General features: G+C 32.8%; 1 protein-coding gene across 15 annotated transcripts in view; it reads right to left on the reverse strand.

Annotated features, from left to right (window-relative positions):
* The window catches only part of LOC130050823 (protein PFC0760c-like), a 101,766-nt gene that overhangs the window by 43,083 nt on the left and 33,200 nt on the right, over positions 1-25,483 (reverse strand). For 7 of the 15 annotated variants that reach the window (XR_008799091.1, XR_008799092.1, XM_056151592.1 and 4 more), the window contains exon 1: positions 1,956-2,161. The exons of 1 other annotated variant lie outside the window; for it this stretch is intronic. The gene's annotated coding sequence lies outside the window, so the exon portion shown is untranslated. Of the gene's footprint in view, positions 1-1,931; positions 2,162-8,512; positions 8,693-25,483 lie in introns of those variants that run through there. 7 more of the 15 variants (XM_056151577.1, XM_056151593.1, XM_056151584.1 and 4 more) reach the window with 6 other exon arrangements.

Raw genomic sequence — 25,483 nt, forward strand, 5'->3', positions numbered from 1 at the left:
TGTGAGGGGTGACTTAAAGGACACATCGCATGTTTTTAAACCTTTTAATTTTTTCAGTAAAATTAATTCATTTCATGCCTAAAACTACTTTACGTGTGTTTTAAATGAAACAGTTTGCGTAGTTTTCGAGTTTGAAAGCGATGAAATTCAAATCTTGCGATATGCATATTTTCTTCGATATTTTACGCGCCATTATCTGTGACGTCATATGCGACCTCGAGCGAGAAGATTTGAAAACAGTTGATAGCCATTTCATAAACAGATTAGATTTAATTGACAAACAAACAATTATCACAATAACAGCTTGTAAATAACGCTGCATTAGGGTGTTTTGTGCCGTTTAAGGATGTACTTGCTGTCAGTAGAGAGGATTTGGACTGTGTTTTTATCAATTTTCGAAGGAATGTATGAGGGACAAGACGTGAATATTTTTTGTCGGCACAACGACTTTGCCATAAAACCCCCCAGTAAAATTTGTCCCTGTACTTTTTCTAACAAGCACTTGGACAAATACGTAGATAAACTGCGAGAAAGTGGTTCTATCGAAGCTACGCACTGTAACATATAGGCCTACGGCATATGCTTTCCGTTCTGCTCTCGAATTCAATACACACTCGCACCAACTGACCTTCACCTTGTAACAACATAAGCAGAACTTTGCTAGCAGTGTCTACCAACTGGTAGTTTTAAAAAAGAAATTTAAAGATAAAAGATAATTGAACTTTCAATTATAAATAATAAAATATAATATTTCCCGACTTTGAATTGAATTATAATGCTTTCATTTTTTTTAAGGAACGCGTACATGTACGTGTTTACAACAACAGCACGCCACGCTCCCACTTCCTACGTAACAAAAATTAATGATTAGGCCTAATAAAATTGCTTTAATAAAATAATTTAAAAGTATTGTGATTTTCACAATAAGTTTGATCATTATTATTATTTTTTCTTTTTCGAAATGCACCCGTGACAGTAGGCCTAGTTGTCAATGATACATAATCGTATCATAATTTAGGCCTATCTAACTTCTCCAAAAATAAATTTAATAATAATTGCACTGTTTATTTTAGAAAAGCAACAACGCTAATTACAGTTGTTTACAGAAATGGCATTACCAAATTGTGTTTAGACAGGGATCCGATGTAAACATTATTTACTCGCAAATTTAAGCAGATTTCATACTCGCTTTTCTCGCTACATTTGGGTCGCTATTTGTATGCACTGGTGGCTAAAAGATATAAGACTCTGGAAATTTGTCAACATCGAAATAAATGTTATCCATGGTAAATAAATTAGGCCCCTAAAACCCGAGTTTTAAAAATATCTAACACTACTGTTACAACAAGTTGATCGACGAAGGTCGCATATGACGTCACTGTACCACGTGACTACCTATCTAATTAACTAGGCTTTTTGAAATCGGGGCTTAGATTTAAGTCCGTATTGTGGCTAATTATCGGAATACTTCAGCGAACGAACTATTACAATTAATTTCTATAAGCATAAGGAAGACAAAATGCATATAATTCTGTATACTTTGAAAACACGAGATGTGTCCTTTAATTCATAGGTTCAAACTTAATTACTACTCAGTACTGCATACCACAGAAGAGAGAGAGAAGAGGAGGGGGGTATGCCGATAAATCAAACCACTTTGTCATTTTAAAAGAAAAAAGACAGATTGTCAATAAAATTATTGAACTGTTATCACTTCTCTATGCAATGTACTACTTCACTGGGTTAATTTTAGAGAGCTAATGACTGTAATTCGATAGAAAACATCGCAAGTGAAAGTAGCGAGCAGACACAAACAACCTATACTTCACCAGCTCAAATTAAACAAATGTGAATGAAACATTCTAATCTGCAACTCTTAGTGGTAACTTTAAAGCGTATTTTTTACGAATGTTATATTTTTATCATCTTACATGCTTAAACAAAGTATGTCTCACCCGTAAAATGTTTGTGAGCAGCCATCGTCGTTCGCTGTTAAAGTGATCCCCGGAGTGAGATAAATCGACACTAACACCTGATCACTTGGTTAAATCAATTGTAATAAACAAATCAGCAGAAATTAACAATAAAGGTGACAATTATGCACACTGGCCAAATACACAACTTACACCTTGAGTTCCCGGAATCGAGAGAAAGATTTTGGGGTCCCCGTTTCCGGTAAAAGGGAACAAGGCCCCCTGGCAATTCGCCCCTATACCAATCCAGAAACCCAATTTCACTACACTGTCAAAGGACCCGCATGTAAGATTTTTTTCCCCTATGACCTTTTGACCTAGCATGACGTTAGAGTGTGCAAAACATCTATTAAAGAAGTGTGACAAGTAATAAACCTGGGTTGGATAAAAATTACAATAGTTTTGTAGCCCTCAGTAATCATTTTAAACGTGATTTACCTTTATAAGTAAAATCATTTCATTAATTAAATATTTTTAATGATAATTATAAAGTGATTCGGAACTGGCAATGATCCGGAACTGGGCAAACGACTGTATATATAAATAATTACCATTATGTAATTACCATATAATTACATAAAAAACAGTGTATTATGTTTCTTCATGACATCATTGCATTTAAAGATCACTCTTACAGTTTTAGATACACAAACACTGCCATTGTGCCCAGTGTCAGGACAACCAGGTATGGGTTGCAATCCTTTAGGTACAGTGCTCCTAAGATCTGGAACTCTTTGCCAAATGAAGCTAGGCATCTTACCACCTTAAATCAATTTAAAAGTTTTATTTCCACTTGGTCTGGCCCCACATGTAAGTGTAAATCATGCAGATCTTAGGTCCATTGTATATGGCTTTATATGTTGCTTCTGCTCTTTTTATCTATGCAGCGTTTATGTGTGTGTCTGCATGGCTCAATAGACCTTTCTTTTCTATTTTTACTTATTTATTTATTTTTTAGTAAATTCCATCAGCAATGTAATTTTAAATATTTACATGATTAATTTACTACCATCATTATTTTAATTATATTTAAATTATTTTCAAAAACTCTTATAATATACAGCTTTTACTTGAAACAGCAAACATAGCTAATTGGTTTGAAATTTAATGATGCTTTTTATACATATACTCTTGCTTGTAGTATTTTATTTCTTCCTCGTAGTTTTATGCTTTCGTATCTGTATATTCTTGTGTATTCTTGCATGAAAGTTTTCTTTTATTTTGTATTCTTTTGTTAATCTGTGATATGTCTGTGTATATGTGTACATGCATGCTATGTGTCTTTGTCCTTGATATACTTGAATGTGATAGTCGGTTAAAAGGCTCTACAGAGCTTGTGTTTGACATGTTGAATGTATATAGTGCCGACTTTAAATAAAATTTACTTTACTTTACCAGGGTCTAGATATACGCGTTCCCGTTGCCGGGGTAAGCGTAATGTCGTCTCGGGAAGCATACTTAAAGTGATCAAAGGAAATTCTGAATAAAGGAGACCTGCGTTTGATAATCAACATATTCTTACTTTACCACGTTTAGATACTTTCACTCGTAGTCTTAGTTCCCTCGTCTCTGCTGGCAGTCTTGAGTTTAGCAGTCATGCATTACACACACAAAGAAAAACTGTCAAAGCCAACTAGGCCTATAATCTCAGCCGTGTCGTCTGCTCAACTGCTGTGCCTTGATGTGATGTCGCTAATCGCAGCAGCAACGGCTCGAAATTCCCTTCGACAATGGATTTATCGCTTATTTTTGTCTCAAACATCGAACCCGATGATAGATACCACATGTCTTTAAGATTTTAAAACAACACCCTACACAATAGTTTGTTTATTTTTACCTTCAAACAAAGACTAACCCCATATCAAAGTGTTCTTCACATGTTTGCAATCTAATTAAAATTAGATCCTATGATCCGATCATCTATTCTCACTACAGGGGGGGGGGGGGGGGGGTTGTTGTAAAACAGCCACGCATCATCAATAATAAGAAGAAGCATTTGTGTAGGCACCAAATTTATGGGCCGGAAATTTTTGGGGAAGTGTAACAACTAAATATTTTCAGAAAAGGTGTTCCAACGAATTCTGTTCTTAAGCGCGAGAAAATTACACTACAAGGGCTGGTAAAATTTAGAAAAATGTTGATCCAATGGATGAATTAAGTGGGGGGGGGGGGGGGGGGGGGGGGGGGTCGTTCAAGGGCGTGTCCACAATTTGAGCTGATTTTTTAAATTTTTTATTTTTTTCATCTTTAGTGTTTACAATGCTTAACTAACTTGAAAATATTTATATTATTCAAAATTTGAATATCAGCTGTGGAATTACAAGTGAAATACATCACTCACAATATTGTGTTATGTAAACAAGGCTCGTGTCATGTTTTTGTTTACATATACCTGATCAGGATATGGGGCTCACGGCGGGTGTGACCGGTCAACAGGGGATGCTTACTCCTCCTAGGCACCTGATCCCACCTCTGGTATGTCCAGGGGTCCGTGTTTGCCCAACTATCTATTTTGTATTGCTTGTAGGAGTTATGAGATTGATCACTGTTCGTTATCTTCACCTTGCATATAGATTGCTTGATAGAAAACAAAATGAGATGTACCAAACACTAGAAACTATTCAATTGTGTTAAGATATAACTTGAAAATGGAAAAAAAAATCAGCTCTAAGAAACTGTTGCTAGCATATTTAACCTACATGTAAACAAAAGCATGGCACGAGCTTTGTTTGCATGATAAAAACTGGGCGCCACTATATAATTAAACAAATTTGAATGTGGCGAAAAACATCAAAACAATCAATCAATCATAACAATGAATTGTGAGCTCTGTATCCCCCATATACTTCGACAGCTGACGTTCAAATTTTTGCTGACTATTAGAAATACCGTAGTTAAGCATCCTAAACATTAAAAATGAAAAAAAAAAATTGAATATGTTCAGCTTAAATCGTGTCCATGCTGCACATTATTCTGTGACCAAAACAAATATAGAAAAAATTGCGTCATTGAGAGAAAGATAAGAAAGAGAGAGTGTGTGAAACTGCAACAATTCCAAATCATTAAGTTTAAAGGCACAACTTATACGGTGGCTTAATGTAAATTAGAGATAAACTTACAGATGCTGAGAGGTGGTTATATGATGCCAACTAAATTGATGGTCATCGTCTGTGATACATTCTGTAATTTAATTTACATTACGCCGTCACATTACGTGTTATGTAAAGATTGCACACGGGGTCCATTTTTGAAAGTCACGTATCTTAACTCATTCTTAAAATCATGTTTAAACAAAAACTGTGGTCAAGTATTAAATATATTTTGTTTAAAAAAAGCTTTTTAAATGCTTTAGGGGGGCCCTGATTTGCTATAATCGTCCCCCCGGGACTCTGCCCTGCACTATTCAGGAGAGAGAGAGAGAGAGAGAGAGAGAGAGAGAGAGAGAGTTTACGCATGTCCGATCGATCGAAACAAAAAACAGGATATATACTTGTACTTCACATCGACTAAATATAATTTCTTTTCCGTGACGTTGCACGTTAAAATGGTAAAAAATATTATATTTGAATAAAAAATCTCTAAATAGAATACATGTTTCACAATGCAGCGGGAGTTACTTTCCCCTAAATACAGAGGACACACAACACGATGCGGTCCTCAATTCATTAAAACTAATATGTGACTGTCAAATGTTTTAAGTCTCTGATTTTATTCAAATGTTGATTGTGTGATTTTTGTTTTTTAGGCTGCGTTGGGTCATGATGTCACAAATTCTGTAAATATTAGTCGTCTATTTATTTAGATCCGGGTCAAGACATCTTTAGCATATCATCAATTCTTCATTATTAATGTTCAATATTTTGGACGACCAGATGTTATATGTGCAACAACGCATGTACATTACATCAGCTGATCTAGAGGGGTGGGCCTACTGATGTTGCAACACACAGGCCCCTTTGACTTTGGTTTTAGAAAGAGAGCGCGACAGAAAGAAAGAGATATATCAGAATATGGTACTTAATTTTTTCCCCGAACATTATTACTGCATCAAATTGATTATAGGATAAAAGATCTAAATTTAAATAGTTTGGGGAAGGGGTAAACTCCTGTAAGTTTACGCGATCCGACATTGATTTTCACACACTGATTTTCATTATATTCAACATTCATCAAATTTAGTTTGAAAGTGGTGGGGCGTTAAGGAAAATTATGTGCATTTAACAGATATTTCGTTGGCACGACATAAAAATCTCGTTCGCGCGACTTATTATGTTTTTTGCACGAGATAAGTTTTGTATTTTATTTTTTTTACTTTACACTTACTATATAATTAACTGACCAAAGTCTATGGTATTCAGAAGTTGACTTCAGTATTTAGTATGGATGAAAGTTGTAAATTTCAACCATGTGCCTCTAATAGTACTCTTTGTGTAAGTGGAATTAACAAGTTATTTCTTCGAAAAACAAAGAACTTTTGCAAAATAAAAGAAATAAACTACATGGACAAATCTGAATATCTATTAAAAATACGTTCTTTGATTTCTTTGAGCAAGGGTGGTGACATCAAAGTTAAAAAAAAAAAATTGCATGAGAGTGTAAATTCGGCAACTTGAAATATCCTTAAAATTATTCATTCTCTGCATAAAAGATGTGCGTGAATTCACTTGCGCTTTCATGGTGAATATCATGATTAAGCAATTGATTGGTTAAAGTGTATGTCCCTTATAAGATTATTTCACACAAAAAAACATATTTTCTTTATTTCATTACATGTATTTTGGAAGCCACCAAAACAGGAATATAAAACTTGGTAACTAATTTAAAATGAGTCTAGCTTGGATTTTTGCACACCTTACTCATGGTTAAACTTAACCTTGTTTGAATATGAAATCCCCCCACAATGTAAAATTCCCTAAGTTAGGACTTTCTACGTATTGGTAGAGGCATTGGGTTTTGAGGAATTTAAACCAATGATACACGATAACATAAAAAAGGTATTAGTCATCCAGAAAGCATATAGCACTACTGTAAAACATATGTAAATACCTAATTATAAACACAATTATAGAAAGCTGAATGTTGCTAATTAAAACCCTTTTTATTTTCATTTGAGTTTTCATGATGACACAGTGGAATTTCATATTAAAGAAATATACAATCCTGTTTGGTATTCAAAATTGACTACACACAATAAAAGTTTTAAAAAATTAAGGAAATTATGTCGTTCGCACGATATAATAAGTCGTGTAAACAAGAAAATAAGTCACGCGAACGAGATAATTATCTCGTGTGAACGACATGATATTTCCCAAAATAAGAAGTAAAAAAAAAAAAAAAATGCATGCCCTAAATATACCAACGTATCATTCATTATTAGAACATTTAATTTCCATGGTAACAAACAGCAGTCCCGCAAAAACGCAGGCGACTTCTACAAACTTATATAAGGGGTCGGCCCATAATAATAATAAAGTCAATAAAACTCAATTTCCGCAGGAAAAAAAATGGTGTTTATTCACAAATAAGGACTCGCACATCAATTTTACTTTTCCTCCATTCTCACAATGTCAAGGTTTTGTGATCGCGTACCCGCCACATAAATAGGGAGGGTGCGTAATCACAAACCCTTGGCATTATGAAGATTCTTTTCGTCCGACTTTGCATGAGACGTAATTAAGCAAATTAAAGGTGTAAGAATGCGAAGTTTAACTCAGCCGCCCCCTGATTTTTTTTTTCAAATTTAAGGTAAAACCGTGATTTCTTGTTTAGAAAAATAGTGAACGATAGAAGAATAAATAATTTCGCTCACTCTCAGCACAGGCACTTGTTTCGGTAAATACGACCTCAGAGGTCATAAGTTATCTACAGAAACAAGTGCCCGTGACTCTCCGAAAGATAAAAAGACAAAATCTTTTAATCTATTGAATTACTTTTATTAGGGAAACTTGCATGCTTTTTGTTTGTTTTTTTTACTTTTCCAAATCTTCTTAAAATTTGCACCATTTTATTGATTTCACCTTATCAAAAATGATAGAGAATGATAAGTTTACATGAGTGCATAGGAGACATATTTCTTGCCCTATAAAATCTATAAAAACTTTAGGAGCTTGTAGGAAATTGGCCTCGTCGGTCCCCAGACCTCCTGTATCAAAAAGTTGCATCCCCTAACCGCAATTCCTGGATCCGCCCCTGATATATAAATTTAATGGTTGTAGAACAACCATATTCATCCAGTTTTACCATTCAGCATTTGGTTTATATCATCTACATTTGGATTAAATCGCATTGCTTTGATCTACATTAAATGAATACTAATTATGTACACGACGCGTGGGTACATGAACTAGACTTAAGTATCTGTATACACTGTGACGTCATGCATGTTGTTAGTCACGGTCTCAAAACGTACTAAATCATTACGCTATTATTCACGTTGTTTTATATTAATAAAAACACGTTACATAAGTTATGATATAGTGTATTTCAATATAAAAAATAAAACACAGCGCCCCAGGATTTATATTTACCAGGTAACTTACCCTTTTGTGGGTCAGGGTACATTTTGAAGAACAGTCATTTGCAGTCAGATCGTTGAATGGTTCCACCTTAGTCATGTGTACCACTAATTGAACGTTTTGTTTTTAAATAAAGAACAACTCAGCGTCCTGTGAGATATCCAGTAGATTATTTATACGTAAACAATGTCTGGTACAAACTTGTCAATGACTCTTCCGCATTCCCCAGTTCACGATAATGGCGGCTGCTTGGACAGTTTTAGTAGGTCTTTTAAAGATCATATATTTGCAACCAGGTGTGTAACTGTGCCGCGTAATCGACTGAACTCACTGAAGCGTGAGTGTGACTATCGACATTCCATTTAAACGCCACATTTAGATTTCATAACATTGTAGATTTATACAGTTTTGAATTTATCAGAAATTTCATTTCGGTTTTTGCTAAAGACTTTGTCTGTATAGAATAATTTAGGAAAATACTATATTTTGCAGCGGGTGTCTTGATTTTATTTCGTGTCATTTGGGTTTTTCCAGGGATTGATAGCGGTCTTTTCCAATCAAGTCGAGAAATAAAGCAATGTTCCTCGAGATCCGAGTGTCGATCCTTCAAGACTGACAACGGAATATCTATATTAAATACATTGATTATTAAAACACAAATATGTAGATAATAATCACAATATATGGGTGGATCCAGGAATTGTCACAGGGAAAACTCAAATACTCTATAGAACCAGGAAAGCTATGAGGTTTCTGGGTTGTTGTTTTTTTAATGAAAGCACGCTGTAATTTATGGTGGTATATTTAGGATATGTGTATAACTTGTATATTCCATGTAAATTCCGAGGGTCTTTGCCACAATACTTAGCTAATCCGTGTAACTGAAATTAACAGAATTGTTTGACTTATTGCCGAAAGCATGAAATCGAATCGGTTCACGATAGACTTGATCTAGATCTGCTACCACGCTGACCCAATATATTAGAAGTCAAATAACAAATACACGCTGACCCAATATGTTAGAAGTCAAACAACAAATACACGCTGACCCAATATGTCAGAAGTCAAACAGGAAATACACGCGATCCTCACTAGTTCTATCATGGCGGGAAAAAAAACAACCTTCGAATCTGCATATAATATACAACCTATACATAGATCACTGTATCATCTATACATGTAATATAAACTTATACATAGATCACTGTATCATCTATACATGTAATATACAACTTATACATAGATCACTGTATTATTTATACATGTAATACACAACTTTTACATAGATCACTGTATTATATATACATGTAATATACAACTTATACATAGATCACTGTATTATCTATACATGTAATATACAACTTATACATAGATCATTGTATTATATATACATGTAATAAACAAATTATACATATATCACTGTATTATCTATACATGTAATTTACAACTTATACATAGATCACTGTATCATCTATACATGTAATATACAACTTATACATAGATCACTGTATTATTTATACATGTAATATACAACTTATACATAGATCACTGTATTATCTATACATGTAATATACAACTTATACATAGATCATTGTATTATATATACATGTAATATACAACTTATATATAGATCATTGTATTATATATACATGTAATATACAACTTATACATAGATCACTGTATTATCTATACATGTAATATACAACTTATACATAGATCACTGTATTATTTATACATGTAATATACAACTTATACATAGATCATTGTATCCTCTATACATGTAATAAACAAATTATACATATATCACTGTATTATCTACACATGTAATATACAACTTATACATATATCACTGTATCATCTATACATGTAATATACAACTTATATATATATCACTGTATCATCTATACATGTAATATACAACTTATACATAGATCACTGTATTATCTATACATGTAATATACAACTTCTACATAGATCACTGTATTATATATACATGTAATATACAACGTATACATAGATCACTGTATTATCTATACATGTAATATACAACTTCTACATAGATCACTGTATTATCTATACATGTAATATACAACTTATACATAGATCACTGTATCATCTATACATGTAATATACAACTTCTACATAGATCACTGTATTATCTATACATGTAATATACAACTTATACATAGATCACTGTATCATCTATACATGTAATATAAACTTATACATAGATCACTGTATTATCTATACATGTAATATAAACTTATACATAGATCACTGTATTATCTATACATGTAATATACAACTTATACATAGATCACTGTATCATCTATACATGTAATATAAACTTATACATAGATCACTGTATCATCTATACATGTAATATAAACTTATACATAGATCACTGTATTATCTATACATGTAATATACAACTTGTACATAGATCACTGTATCATCTATACATGTAATTTAAAACTTATACATAGATCACTGTATCATCTATACATGTAATATACAACTTATACATAGATCACTGGATCATCTATACATGTTATATACAACTTATACATAGATCACTGTATCATCTATACATGTAATATACAACTTATATATAGATCACGGTATTATCTACACATGTAATATAAACTTATACATATATCACTCTATCATCTACACATGTAATATACAACTTATACATATATCACTGTATCATCTACACATGTAATATACAACTTATACATAGATCACTGTACCATCTACACATGTAATATACAACTAAACATAAATCACTGTATCATCTATACATGTAATATACAACTTATACATATATCACTGTATTATTTATACATGTAATATACAACTTTTACATCGATCACTGTATCATCTATACATGTAATATACAACTTATACATATATCACTGTAATATCTATACATGTAATATACAATTTATATATAGATAACTGTATCATCTATACATGTAATATACAACTTATACATAGATCCTTGTATTATCTATACATGTAATATACAACTTATACATAGATCCTTGTATTATCTATACATGTAATATACAACTTATACATAGATCACTGTATCATCTATACATGTAATATACAACTTATACATAGATCACTGTATCATCTATACATGTAATATACAACTTATACATAGATCACTGTATCATCTATACATGTAATATACAACTTAAACATAGATCACTGTATCATCAAAACATGTAATACAAACTCATACATAGATCACTGTATCATCTATACATGTAATATACAACTTATACATATATCCCTGTTTTATCTATACATGTAATATACAACTTATACATAGATCACTGTATTATCTATACATGTAATATACAACTTATACATAGATCACTGTACCATCTACACATGTAATATACAACTTATACATATATCCCTGTTTTATCTATACATGTAATATACAACTTATACATAGATCACTGTATCATCTACACATGTAAGATACAACTTATACATAGATCACTGTACCATCTACACATGTAATATACAACTTTTACATAGATCGCTGTGTTATATATACATGTAATATACAACTTATACATAGATCACTGTATTATCTACACATGTAATATAAAATTATACATATATCTCTGTATCATCTACACATGTAATATACAACTTATACATATATAATTGTATCATCTATACATGTAATATACAACTTATACATAGATCACTGTATCATCTATACATGTAATATACAAATTATACATATATCACTGTATCACATATACATGTAATATACAACTTATACATAGATCCCTGTATCATCTATACATGTAATATACAACTTATACATAGATCACTGTATTATCTATTTATGTAATATACAACTTATACAGAGATCACTGTATCATCTACACATGTAAGATACAATTTATACATAGATCATTGTATCATCTATACATGTAATATACAACTTATACATAGATCACTGTATCATCTATACATGTAATATACAACTTATACATAGATCACTGTATTATTTATACATGTAATATACAACTTATATATAGATCATTGTATCCTCTATACATGTAATAAACAAATTATACATATATCACTGTATTATCTATACATGTAATTTACAACTTATACATAGATCACTGTATTATCTATACATGTAATATACAACTTATACATATATCCCTGTATTATATATACATGTAATATACAACTTATACATAGATCAATGTATCATCTATACATGTAATATACAACTTATACATAGATCATTGTATTATCTATACATGTAATATACAACTTATACATAGATCACTGTATCATCTATACATGTAATATACAACTTATACATAGATCACTGTATCATCTATACATGTAATATACAAATTATACATAGATCAGTGTAACATCTATATACGTAATATACAACTCATACATACATCACTGTATCATCTATACATGTAATATACAACTTATACATATATCACTGTATCACATATACATGTAATATACAACTTATACATAGATCACTGTATCATCTATACATGTAATATACAACTTATACATAGATCACTGTATTATCTATACATGTAATATACAACTTATACATAGATCCCTGTATCATCTATACATGTAATATACAACTTATACATATAACACTGTACCAAATATACATGTAATATACAACTTATACATATATCACTGTATCACATATACATGTAATATACAACTTATACATAGATCACTGTAAAATCTATACATGTAATATACAACTTATACATAGATCACTGTATCACATATACATGTAATATACAACTTACACATAGATCATTGTATTATCTATGCATGTAATATACAACTTATACATAGATCACTGTATTATATATACATATAATTTACAACTTATACATAGATCACTGTATCATCTATACATGTAATATACAACTTATACATAGATCACTGGATCATCTATACATGTAATATACAACTTATACATAGATCACTGTATCATCTATACATGTAATATACAACTTATACATATATCCCTGTATTATATATACATGTAATATACAACTTATACATAAATCAATGTATCATCTATACATGTAATATACAACTTATACATAGATCACTGTATCATCTATACATGTAATATACAACTTATACATAGATCACTGTATCATCTATACATGTAATATACAAATTATACATAGATCAGTGTAACATCTATATATGTAATATACAACTCATACATACATCACTGTATCATCTATACATGTAATATACAACTTATACATATATCACTGTATCACATATACATGTAATATACAACTTATACATAGATCACTGTATCATCTATACATGTAATATACAACTTATACATAGATCACTGTATTATCTATACATGTAATATACAACTTATACATAGATCCCTGTATCATCTATACATGTAATATACAACTTATACATATAACACTGTACCAAATATACATGTAATATACAACTTATACATATATCACTGTATCACATATACATGTAATATACAACTTATACATAGATCACTCTAATATCTATACATGTAATATACAACTTATACATAGATCACTGTATCACATATACATGTAATATACAACGATAACAAAATATGACTGTTAATGATTTCTTAAAACACGTAAGACTTACCGCGATAACAAAATACTACTGTTAATGATTTCTTATAACACGTAAGGCTTACCGTGATAACAAAATATGACTGTTAATGATTTCTTATAACACGTAAGACTTACCACGATAACAAAATGCGACTGTTAATGATTTCTTATAACACGTAAGGCTTACCGCGATAACAAAATGCGACTGTTAATGATTTTTTATAACACGTAAGGCTTACCGCGATAACAAAATACGACTGTTAATGATTTCAATCCTTGTCAATGTCTCATTTGTTCGTTTTGTTCACTTAACGGTGTCACATGTTACACGTGATACATATTTACGCTTTAAATAACAACCCTTTTCAATATAGTGAGAGGAATCCTGTTCATGTCTAAGGCTCTAAACGTGTACATGTACAAGGACAACGTCTGATCACTGTACACTTCACTATAGATAAGTTTAAAATCCAAATAGGTAGCTCAACTTCATAAACTGTCATATATGTAGCTATACATTCACATGAATTATTTCTGATGATGTGGCCACAGATATCACAGTGCCACACTTAAACTCTTTAACATTTCAATATTACGCTGTTAGTCTATAGTTGAAAGGCTGGGAACTAACTGCCAATCGCTGATGGATCAATGAAAACATTGATCAATTTCACGATACAAAATCAAAAGTAGAGCATGTATGGAATCCTGGACACGTGACAATAAATATGATACCCCTACATCTCCCTCCAGGTGGATTTGATATAAAACCGTCAATTCATAAAACGTCGGTCAGAAATTTAAATGTTCCTTTCATTTCAGAGCTATGCTTAAATACTCACATATGACCTTCGCATTTTTATGATGAACACAAACCAATATACCATCATATCTCGCAATAAAACATTCTTGTTTTTGATACAGTCCAAACATCCAAGTCTGTAGTATATCTAATTGCATTTATACAATGTTTACTGAGTTAAATAAACAGAATTATATGCATTATGAAAATTTAGTGTAACAAATATAATTGTGAGGAATGGAACATACCAAGGATATAACTGCTTCACTCACTGTGATACCTACTTCCGGAATATTTTTTAACTTTCTTTTACATGCAATAAATGTTTCAACAATTAAGCACAATTCAAACTGCATCATACTGACAAAAGTTTTGACATACATATTGTGAAAATTTATCATGTAAGACATGCATTACAATTATTTTTTGAATTGTCTAGTGATATATATCGATATCGAGAGAGAGAGAGAGAGAGAGAGAGAGAGAGAGAGAGAGAGAGAGAGAGAGAACAATACACCTATACATATCATAAACTTTTATCAATGGTTTAAGTAGGATGTAGATGGTTGAGATAGGACATAATCGTAACATTTATTGTATATATTACGTATTTTGTACCGTTTATGTAGTTTAGAGAGTGAAATGATTGAATTCCTAACGATATCAAAACAATATAAAACGTTCAATCTTCACAACATTCCTCTGTGAAAAGCGTACTCCAATACACTGTGAGTTATAGAGATCTCTGCCCTCCTTGTCGTGATTAGGATGCTAGAAGTTAAGTGTTCTAAACGAAGAATGCGTTCGCTAAGACATCATTTTCTATAAATATATAGCATATTACACAGGTACATACCAGGATAAATGACTGATGGTGTTCACTGTAAACCTTAAGCGTTTCACAGGGTCAGGAACAGTTAACTATGTACATCGTTAAATATCCAGTTTTATAACTATTTAGCACATGACAGAGCTACATATATCAAAGGAAGAATGTGCCGGATAAGTCAGAATTCTTATATACAATATATTCAGTATTATTTCAGTCGTACATACCTCCTTAATTGGCTGGGTATCATCTGGTCAGGATTACCTAACTACGTATTTCGTTAAATGGCAAAACTGCACCCGGTTGACTACTAATATATGCTGTCAAACTTTAGAGCTTTGCCTGATAATTACCTTGGTGATGGTCTGGGGTTTTTCTAACAAGGACACTACCGGGTATTTTAAGTACTCGGTCTGGCCGATATTTTTTTTTTAGCAGATAACAGTTCCAGGTAGATATAATGAGACATTTTTATTTTGTCATGGTGTTGGTGGGTGATAGTGCGTATATAACGGCAGAGTGATATCTCTCCACACAGGTATCTCCTGAGGTTTCTACAATTTAGCAAAATTCCTCAATTTGTTAATTTCTCCAAGTAACCCGATCCTACCCCAGGTATGTCAAGGGATTCCTGTTTGCTCAGATCTGTATTTTGTATTCTCCATAAGATTTATGACTTTGATCACTATCCATTTTTTTTTCACTTGTCTTCAGATGTCTCTAAATAAAGTCCAACATATAATATTGATCAGTTAGATTTTTTTTCAACCCCAGTAAAACGTATGGAGTAGGTTTAAGCATACACATATCGAACAACTGAAAGAGCATATATCATGTTACAAAAGGTCTTTTTTTTTCACAAAATCAGTTCTTCTCAAATAAAAAATAGTTTTAAATGTGGCTTAAACGAAACAATTTGCGTTGTATTCAATGTTGGAAACGACTATATTCAAATTTCTCGATATGCAGATTTCCTCCCGAGATTTTCCGCATTATATTTTGAAGGAAAAAAAATATACACGGAATATATCTAAGTAACAAACAAGGCAATTGTCACGTTAACGGTTTAAAAATAACATTCTGTTTATAAACCTTACATTTCTGTCATTCAACTAGAAAGGTGAAAATAACGAACATTGGATCAATATCATAACTCCTATACACAAAACAAATAGAACTAGAAAGGTGAAAATAACGAACATTGGATCAATATCATAACTCCTATAAACAAAACAGATAGTTGGGCAAACTCGGACCGCTGGACACACTAGATGAGATCAACTGCCTAGGAGGAGTAAACACCTCCTGTCGACCTGTAGTGTCCATGGGAATTCCACCAGAGTGTTGGAAGACCTGATCACCAAAGATCACAAATATATTGTCAATGAGGAACCCTTGCACATTTTTTAAATTTCAAATTCAGAATACTTATGCGTGGAATCAGAGCACTGTTTAACAAATTGATTTTTAGGATGATTGATCACTAAATATTAATATTTCCGTTTTCCATTTTTGTTGAAGAACTGTGAATGATGTCAAAAAGTCTAGTCTTTAATTTCTCGTGAGAAATGGTCGTGTAGAGTGATGAAAAGTCATAGATTTTGATTTTGTTGATCTGAGAATAGTTTTGCGATTTTACGTTAGCTAAAAGTTCTCTAGATTTTTTTAGAATCCACATTTGATTTAAACAATTTCCCACATATGTAGCCGCCCAGTAAGTCTGAAGGTTCTTTTTCACAGCTGTAAATATTTACGTGATGTACAAAGATAGGGGCTTGGTAGAGCACTTACTGGATCCAGCGATGTGTCTTTGTAAGGGATTTTATGAAGTTTAGAAATCCAGTATAAGTACGGTAACTCATATATATTCATCCGACATATTGACTGTGCTATTAAATGTATCTAAAAGTGAAGCAGGGTTTTGAGTTTCATCTTTTGATGGGAAAATTAGAGTATAAGTATGATTACCAAAAGAGGAATTAATGCCAAGTTCGTTTACAATTCAGTTGTAATAATGAGCCTTACCAACAAAGATAATGTTGTTACAAGCTTTGTAAATTAGAACCAAAACACTCCGCATGTAATGTATCCAATAACAAGGTGTGATATCCAAACGGACACGTGCAAACGCAGATACAAACAACATGTCGTTGATTTAATAACCACTTAATTATAATGTACACAAATTCACACTGCCGCAGCTATACTCTAGTCACCATTGACATAACAAGAACAAGAACATAACCACAAAAAAAACCGGAGTAAAGTTCATGCAACTAAACTCAACAAACTGTTTAGCATAACTATAGACAACACATAAACGGTACTACGCACACAGCACTCCAGGATTTATCATCACTCAGTCAATGACACGCTAATGGTACTACATTCATTAGGCCATGATTTAACGTCACTCAGTAAACAACACAATAATAGTACTACACTTAACACTCCATGATTTAACGTCACTCAGTAAACAACACAATAATAGTACTACACTTAACACTCCATGATGTAACGCCACTCAGTAAACAACACATTGATAGTACAACGCTTAACACTCCATGATTTAACGTCACTCAGTGAATAACACAATAATAGTACTACACTTAACACTCCATGATTTAACGTCACTCAGTAAACAACACATTAATAGTACAACGCTTAACACTCCATGATTTAACGTCACTCAGTGAATAACACAATAATAGTACAACACTTAATACTCCATTATTTAACGTCACTCAATAAACAACACACAAACGATACTACACCTTATACTCCATAGTTTAACACCACTGTGAATAACACGGTAATAGTTCTACATACAGCTCTCAATGGTTTAATAGCACTGTAAACAATACCCTAACTGTATCACACTCAACACTCAATGGTTTAACATCACTCAATAAACAACACGATAACGGTACTACACACAGCACCCCTTGATTTAACATCACTCAATAAACAACACGATAACGGTACTACACACAACACTCAATGATTTAACATCACTCAATAAACAACACGATAACGGTACTACGCACAGTACTCCATGGTTTAACATCACTCAATAAACGACACGATAGCGGTACTACACACAACACTCAATGGTTTAACATCACTCAATAAACAACACGCTAACGGTACTTCATACAACACCACATGGTTTATCGTAAACAATACGCAGTCACGCTAATACAATTACAAACAACACACATTCGTTTAACGTAATTCCAAACAACACAGTGTCATTGTGCCGCACATAATTGTTTAATTGTTAGATAATGCTCATTCGGGATGACACAGATTATTTGATTGATGTCATCTTTTTATGCAATGCACTACTTACAATTTCACACAACAATTTACACACGACACCGGTGCACAACTCGATATTTTTATAACTACTTAACATATTACACAGCCACATATATTAAAGGAAGAATGTGCTGGGTAAGTCAAAATTATTATATACATGTATATTCAGTACATTTAAGTGATGCATACCTGTTTAAATGGTTGAGTCTCACCTGGCCAGGAACAGCTAACTATGTAAATTGTTAAATCTTAAAATGTATGAATGCAAACACATGCTATCATAATTTAGAACTTCGCCTGATAATTGCCATGGTGATGGTCTTGTTTTTTTTTTCTACCAGGGATACTACCGGATATTTTGAATACTCTGTCTGGTCGATAGTTCACAGACAAATAACAACATTTCAGGTGGAGATGATAAGAAATATCGATCCTGTCACCGTGGTGGTGGGTGAGAGATTGCGTGTAAACTGATCACGTCCAGACAGAACAGACAAGCAGTGATCCCTCTCCAAACAACAGGTGTCCTCTGAGGAATCTACATATATTTAAAAGAAAGTCTACAATTATCAAAATCGATTTGACAAATTTTACACATGGATTACTCCGTTTCATTACGGAGGTCACTTTTTTATCGTACCTGATCAGTCTACAGGGCTCACGGTAGATGTCACCGGTCGACAGTGGATGCCCACACCTTATCTGCATGTCATCCCACCTTTAGTGTTTATTGTTTATCCTACTCTAAATTGTCCATTCATTATAGGATTTTGAAATTACTCATTGCCTGTTATTTCCATTTTTTCATAAAAAAAACAAAACAAACAAACTGTACATGGATATCAAATGTTGGTGTTTTTAGATGGTGTTCCATGGCGTTATATCCCTTTGTCGGTCATGTTTTATATAAAAAATACAGTTAAATATACGATTTTTACTGACAAACGATCAATATGTATGTTTTGATAAATTCCGCTCTGAAATATTTTTAGCGACTTTAGATTGTAGAATTTTTAGCCTCCTCTCCTCCATTAAATCCTGATTTCTCATCGTCGCCCGTCCGTCCTGTAAGAATATCGGAACCCTCATCGTTACATGATGACTACATCAGTCGATTAGAAAATCTACAACAGCGTCTCAGTGGAATGGATTCTGGTGAGTGAAGATCCGGATTCAAATCTCCTTACAGGCAAACTTCATTTGATTCCCATTTAGATAATTATGTAAATGTTCTAGCAAAATAGATTTCCTCAGAAAATCAGTATACAGAGAGTTACTGCTTAGTATGAGTAAGTAACAGTGACACAATCGGATGATATTAAATGTCCTGCTTGTCATTAACGGATTTTATGTTTAGTTTTGATTTTATATCAATGCGGAAATAAAAGTAAATTGTAAGCATGAATAATATTTATCTTGAAGAAATGATGATATAAATTGCTGCGTTTCTTGTTAGCAGAAAGCTCATGCTTAGCAAATGTAATCAACAGTGACAAAATAGGCTGATATTAAATATTCTGCTTTACATTGGCAGATTTTATGTTTAGTTTTGATTTTTTATTAATGCGGAAATAAAAGTAAAATGTAAACATAAGCAAATATTTTTCTTAAAGAAATTAGGATATGGATTGCTGTGCTTCATGTCAGCAGACATTAAAATTAAAATCCAATTAATTTCTTAAGTATTTGCAAATGGTATATAGACGAAAGAGTGAATTGAAGATTGAGCACATGGTTTGAATAGTGTATATAGAGCACGTGGCATACTATTCTGAACTAGATGAAAACTATATATGGGTCAGTCATACAGACACTATTAGAAAATGTTGCGATTTTCTAGTTGACAGAGAGCACACCAATATTTACATACACATACATCACACATAACCAGGATATGTACACATACATCACACATAAGCAAAACACATACACATGCATCACACATAACCAGGACACACACATAACACATAATCAGGATATGTACACATACATCACACATAAGCAAAACACATACACATGCATCACACATAACCAGGACACATACATCACACATAACCATGACACATACATCACACATAACCAGGACACATACATCACACATAACCAGGACACATACATCACACATAACCAGAACATATACATCACACATAATTTAATTCTTATTGTATTCTTGTCTCTGATTGGTCAAATTCCAATTGAGGAACGCAAATTATTTTTGTATAACCTGGTTTGGTATGGGGACACACCCCCTTGACACATACACACAACCAGGACACATACAGATACATCAAACATAACCAGGAAACATACATCATACATAACCAGGAAACATGCATCACACATAACCAGGACATATGCATCACACATAACCATGATACACACACACATCACACATAACCAGGACATATACATCACACATAACCATGACACATACACATACATCACACATAACCAGAACACATACATTACACATAACCAGGACACGTAAAGCATTACATACTAAATTTTTAAATATCGTCACACACAACATATCTAGACTTGTCTTCCCTTCACTGTGTACTAAACATCATCACATGCAACATCTCTAGACTTATCTACCTTTCATAGTGTGTTAAACATCATCACATAAACATCTATATACTTGTCTACCCTTCACAGTGTACTAAACATCATCACATAAACATCTCTAGACTTGTTTACCCTTCACAGTATCCTAAACATCATCACATCAAGATGTCTAGACTTGTCTACCCTTCACAGTGTACTAAACATCATCACATAAACATCTCTAGACTTGTCTACCCTTCACAGTGTACTAAACATCATCATCACATAAACATGTCTAGACTTGTCTACCCATCACAGTGTACTAAACATCATCACATAAACATGTCTAGACTTGTCTACTCTTCACAGTGTACTAAACATCATCACATAAACATGTCTAGATTTGTCTACCCTTCACAATGTACTAAACATCATCACATAAACATGTCTAGACTTGTCTACCCTTCACAGTGTACTAAACATCATCACATACAACATCTGTACACTTGTCTACCCTTCACAGTGTACTAAACATCATCACATACAACATCTCTAAACTTATCTACCTTTCATAGTGTGTTAAACATCATCACATAAACATCTATATACTTATCTACCCTTCACAGTGTACTAAACATAATTAGTCACGTGAATAGGGGAGCATTTTGCATGTTTTTTCACTGAGACACCCTCTGTAGTGCCTTCTTGGAGATTGGACGACACTGTTTCTGACAATTCATGTTTACATAAGTAACAATAATTACTAAATGTTCCTTATAACATGGTTTGCATGTTACAAATATGTAATGTAAATCATGCATATTTGTGTGACATACATATTCATTATGACATAACCTCTTCCAGGTTAGATGTGGAACATAATTACTTACATCCTGTGGGGATCGGGTTAGAATAGGTCCTCAGTACCCCTTGCTTGTCGTAAGAAGCGCCTAAATGTGGCAGTCCTTCCGATGAGACCACGAAAACCGAGGTCCAGTGCCACAGCAGGTGTGGCACGATAAAGATCCCTCCTTGCTCAATGGCCATAAGCGCTGACCATAGGTCTAAATTTTACAGCCCTTCACCGGCAGCGGTGACGTCTCCATATGAGTGAAACATTCTCGAGAGGGACGGTGAACAAGATTCAATCAATCAATCATAATTAGTTACATGCATTTTCGAATTTACATTTTCATATCTATTTATGTACCAAGACATTCATAATTCAGTATTTTTGCACAGTCACCCTTCATAATACTAAGTACATCTGCACCAATTACGTTTTGTTTTCTTTCACCACAGATGAAGAGCAATTGGGAGATATTTTGTGATTAACATGTAAGCTTAGTAGTCCAGGTCTGGTGGGCGTTTTATTCATTTGTCTGTGACGTCCATAGTAATCTGTGTTAATTTGGAGCTTGTCAACATTGTGATTAGATCCTTTAACATGTGGTGTTTTCCATAAATTAAAAAAAATCATATCATTCAAATCACAGCTACACCTCTTTCATAAAGAGAACTTACTTATGATTTATTTTCATGGAAAAGGAACATGCATGCTTTTGCAGAGCAAAGTATAAACAGACAAAGTGGTGATTAATTGAAACATATGTATTCATGACATGCAATATTTATTCTGGTATATCCATGAGTCCATGTTTCCCCGACTCTTAATTTTTTGTTCTTCATTAAAGTAATAAGATTAATCTCTGTTCGTTATCTTCACCCTTTTCGCCTAACATAGCTTTTTTCTGATTACGTTTTGTCTCTCTGTCTGTAAACTGTTTACATTTTTGACCTCTTCTACAAAAACACTGGGCCAGACTTGGCAAAAAGCGTCTTGGGTAAAGGACTTGCAAGTCTATTCAAGTAAAGGGGCATGCACCCTTCAAAGAGATCATCACAAAAATGCAAAAATAGGATGGGGTCATTCGAAAATCTTCTCAAGAACCACTAAACAATAAGAGCTGAAATTTACATTGAATCTTCTTGACATAATGCAGCTTAAATTTTGTTTAAATCATGGTACCCTTGGGTAGGATGAGGCAACAATAGGAGATGAAAAAATTATATACAGATTTAAAAGGAAAATATTTAAAAATCTTCTCAAAAATCACTAGACTAGGAAATTACAAATATACATAGTGCGGATTCAAGTTTGTAAAAATCATGGCCCACGGAGGTAGGTTGTGTCTACAATAGGGATCACAGTTTTACATGCGAATATATCTGGAAAATCTTTAGATATGGGCCAAGGTGAGTCAGGTGAGCGATGTGGCCCATGGGTGTCTTGTTTACTTGTTCCTCCCACATTCGTGATGTCACGTCAAAGGCAAAACATTTAAAGCGGGGATGTCATTTTTGTTCTCCGTCGTAGTCATTGTTAGAAGTCGCTGTTAATCGTAGAAATTTTTTATACTTTTACATACAGGTGCTTTACCGTCCAGGGTTCTGTTTACAGTGATTTCAGTATGGTGTGGGATTTTGCTGTGCTATATATTCAGTTTTCAGCCTATAAACTTTAATGTCCTTGTAATGGAATTATATTTTTAAGATATCTATTGAATAAATAACTTATGTCCCCATGTTAAGAAGGTTATGGTGTTCACTGTTACTATGAATGTCTTTCATTCATATAGAAATGAGCTGTCTCTTTATATATTGTTATTTAAACTATTCAATCATTCAACACAATATATTATTGCTCCTTTATATGTAAATCAATTGCATATAGGATTGCAGATTGTATCAAATAAAACTAGATTATGCTTAATGATTTCCTGATACTTCTGTTGATCTTTGAACTCTGTTTTTGTAGGTACACCAAAGTCAAGGTCGTATCCACGGAGATAGAACATTAAACATAATCACCTCAGCATTTACGTGATGTCACTGTCACCTTGACCTCCAAGAGCAGCATTTACAAAATCCTTTATTTTACGGCAATCAATGAAAAATCAAAGAAAACATCTTTGTTTCACGCAAACTTTTGTGACAATTCTTGAAATTTTGAAAATCATGACATGTGCAAAGACAGCAGTAACTGAATCAAGTGTGAGGAATGTTGACATGGGAACAAATCATTTGATCACATTTACTCTCAGAAATCTGTGTTATTCACCAAAATCCTCATGTTTGAGAAGAATGTTTCTACTTTAGTTGATTAACCATTTTCCCCGTATTGTTTTGAACGTAATCCATTAACGGTGACCATTATGCAAACAATATAGCAATATTTTATGATATTAGAAATAATGTGTGTGTGAGTTTTGTTCTCTGCTGAGGTTTATCGTTGATTTTACTATGATACACTAGTCTGCTAGTGCTGTGATGACTAAAACAGTCTACGGAAGACTCGTCCACTTGTCAGTCTATTGACGAAAAGGTTGCTTCTTTTTATACTCTGTTTCAGAATACCCAAGTGACAAATTCACCTTCGATTTTAATGACACAAAGGGAAATAACTCTGAATAAAATGGACACCATAAGTATCAGGGGAAGTGAGAATATCTTATTATAAAGTGATGTGCAGGAAAATCTGCTCCTTGTAAATATTTTCTTGGATTTCTATTCAATCTTTTTAAAGATTTTAAGGATTTTGGAATTAAAAAAATAATACTAATAGTTGTTATTGTTTAATTAGTTTTATGAGTAGTATATAATTGTTTTGATCAGTATCAGCATCATGTTCTAAACTGTTTTTAAAAAAGCTCTCATTTGATATGTGCGGTACCTGTACACTAGTGATGTGCTACTGTCAAATTTGAATTAGCGAATCCCGCTCGCGCCGGTAAGTGAGAAAGTTTCTCAGTTTACTTTCGGAA

The sequence above is a fragment of the Ostrea edulis genome, chromosome 10 (assembly GCF_947568905.1).
Source record: "Ostrea edulis chromosome 10, xbOstEdul1.1, whole genome shotgun sequence".
Lineage (NCBI taxonomy): Eukaryota > Metazoa > Mollusca > Bivalvia > Ostreida > Ostreidae > Ostrea > Ostrea edulis.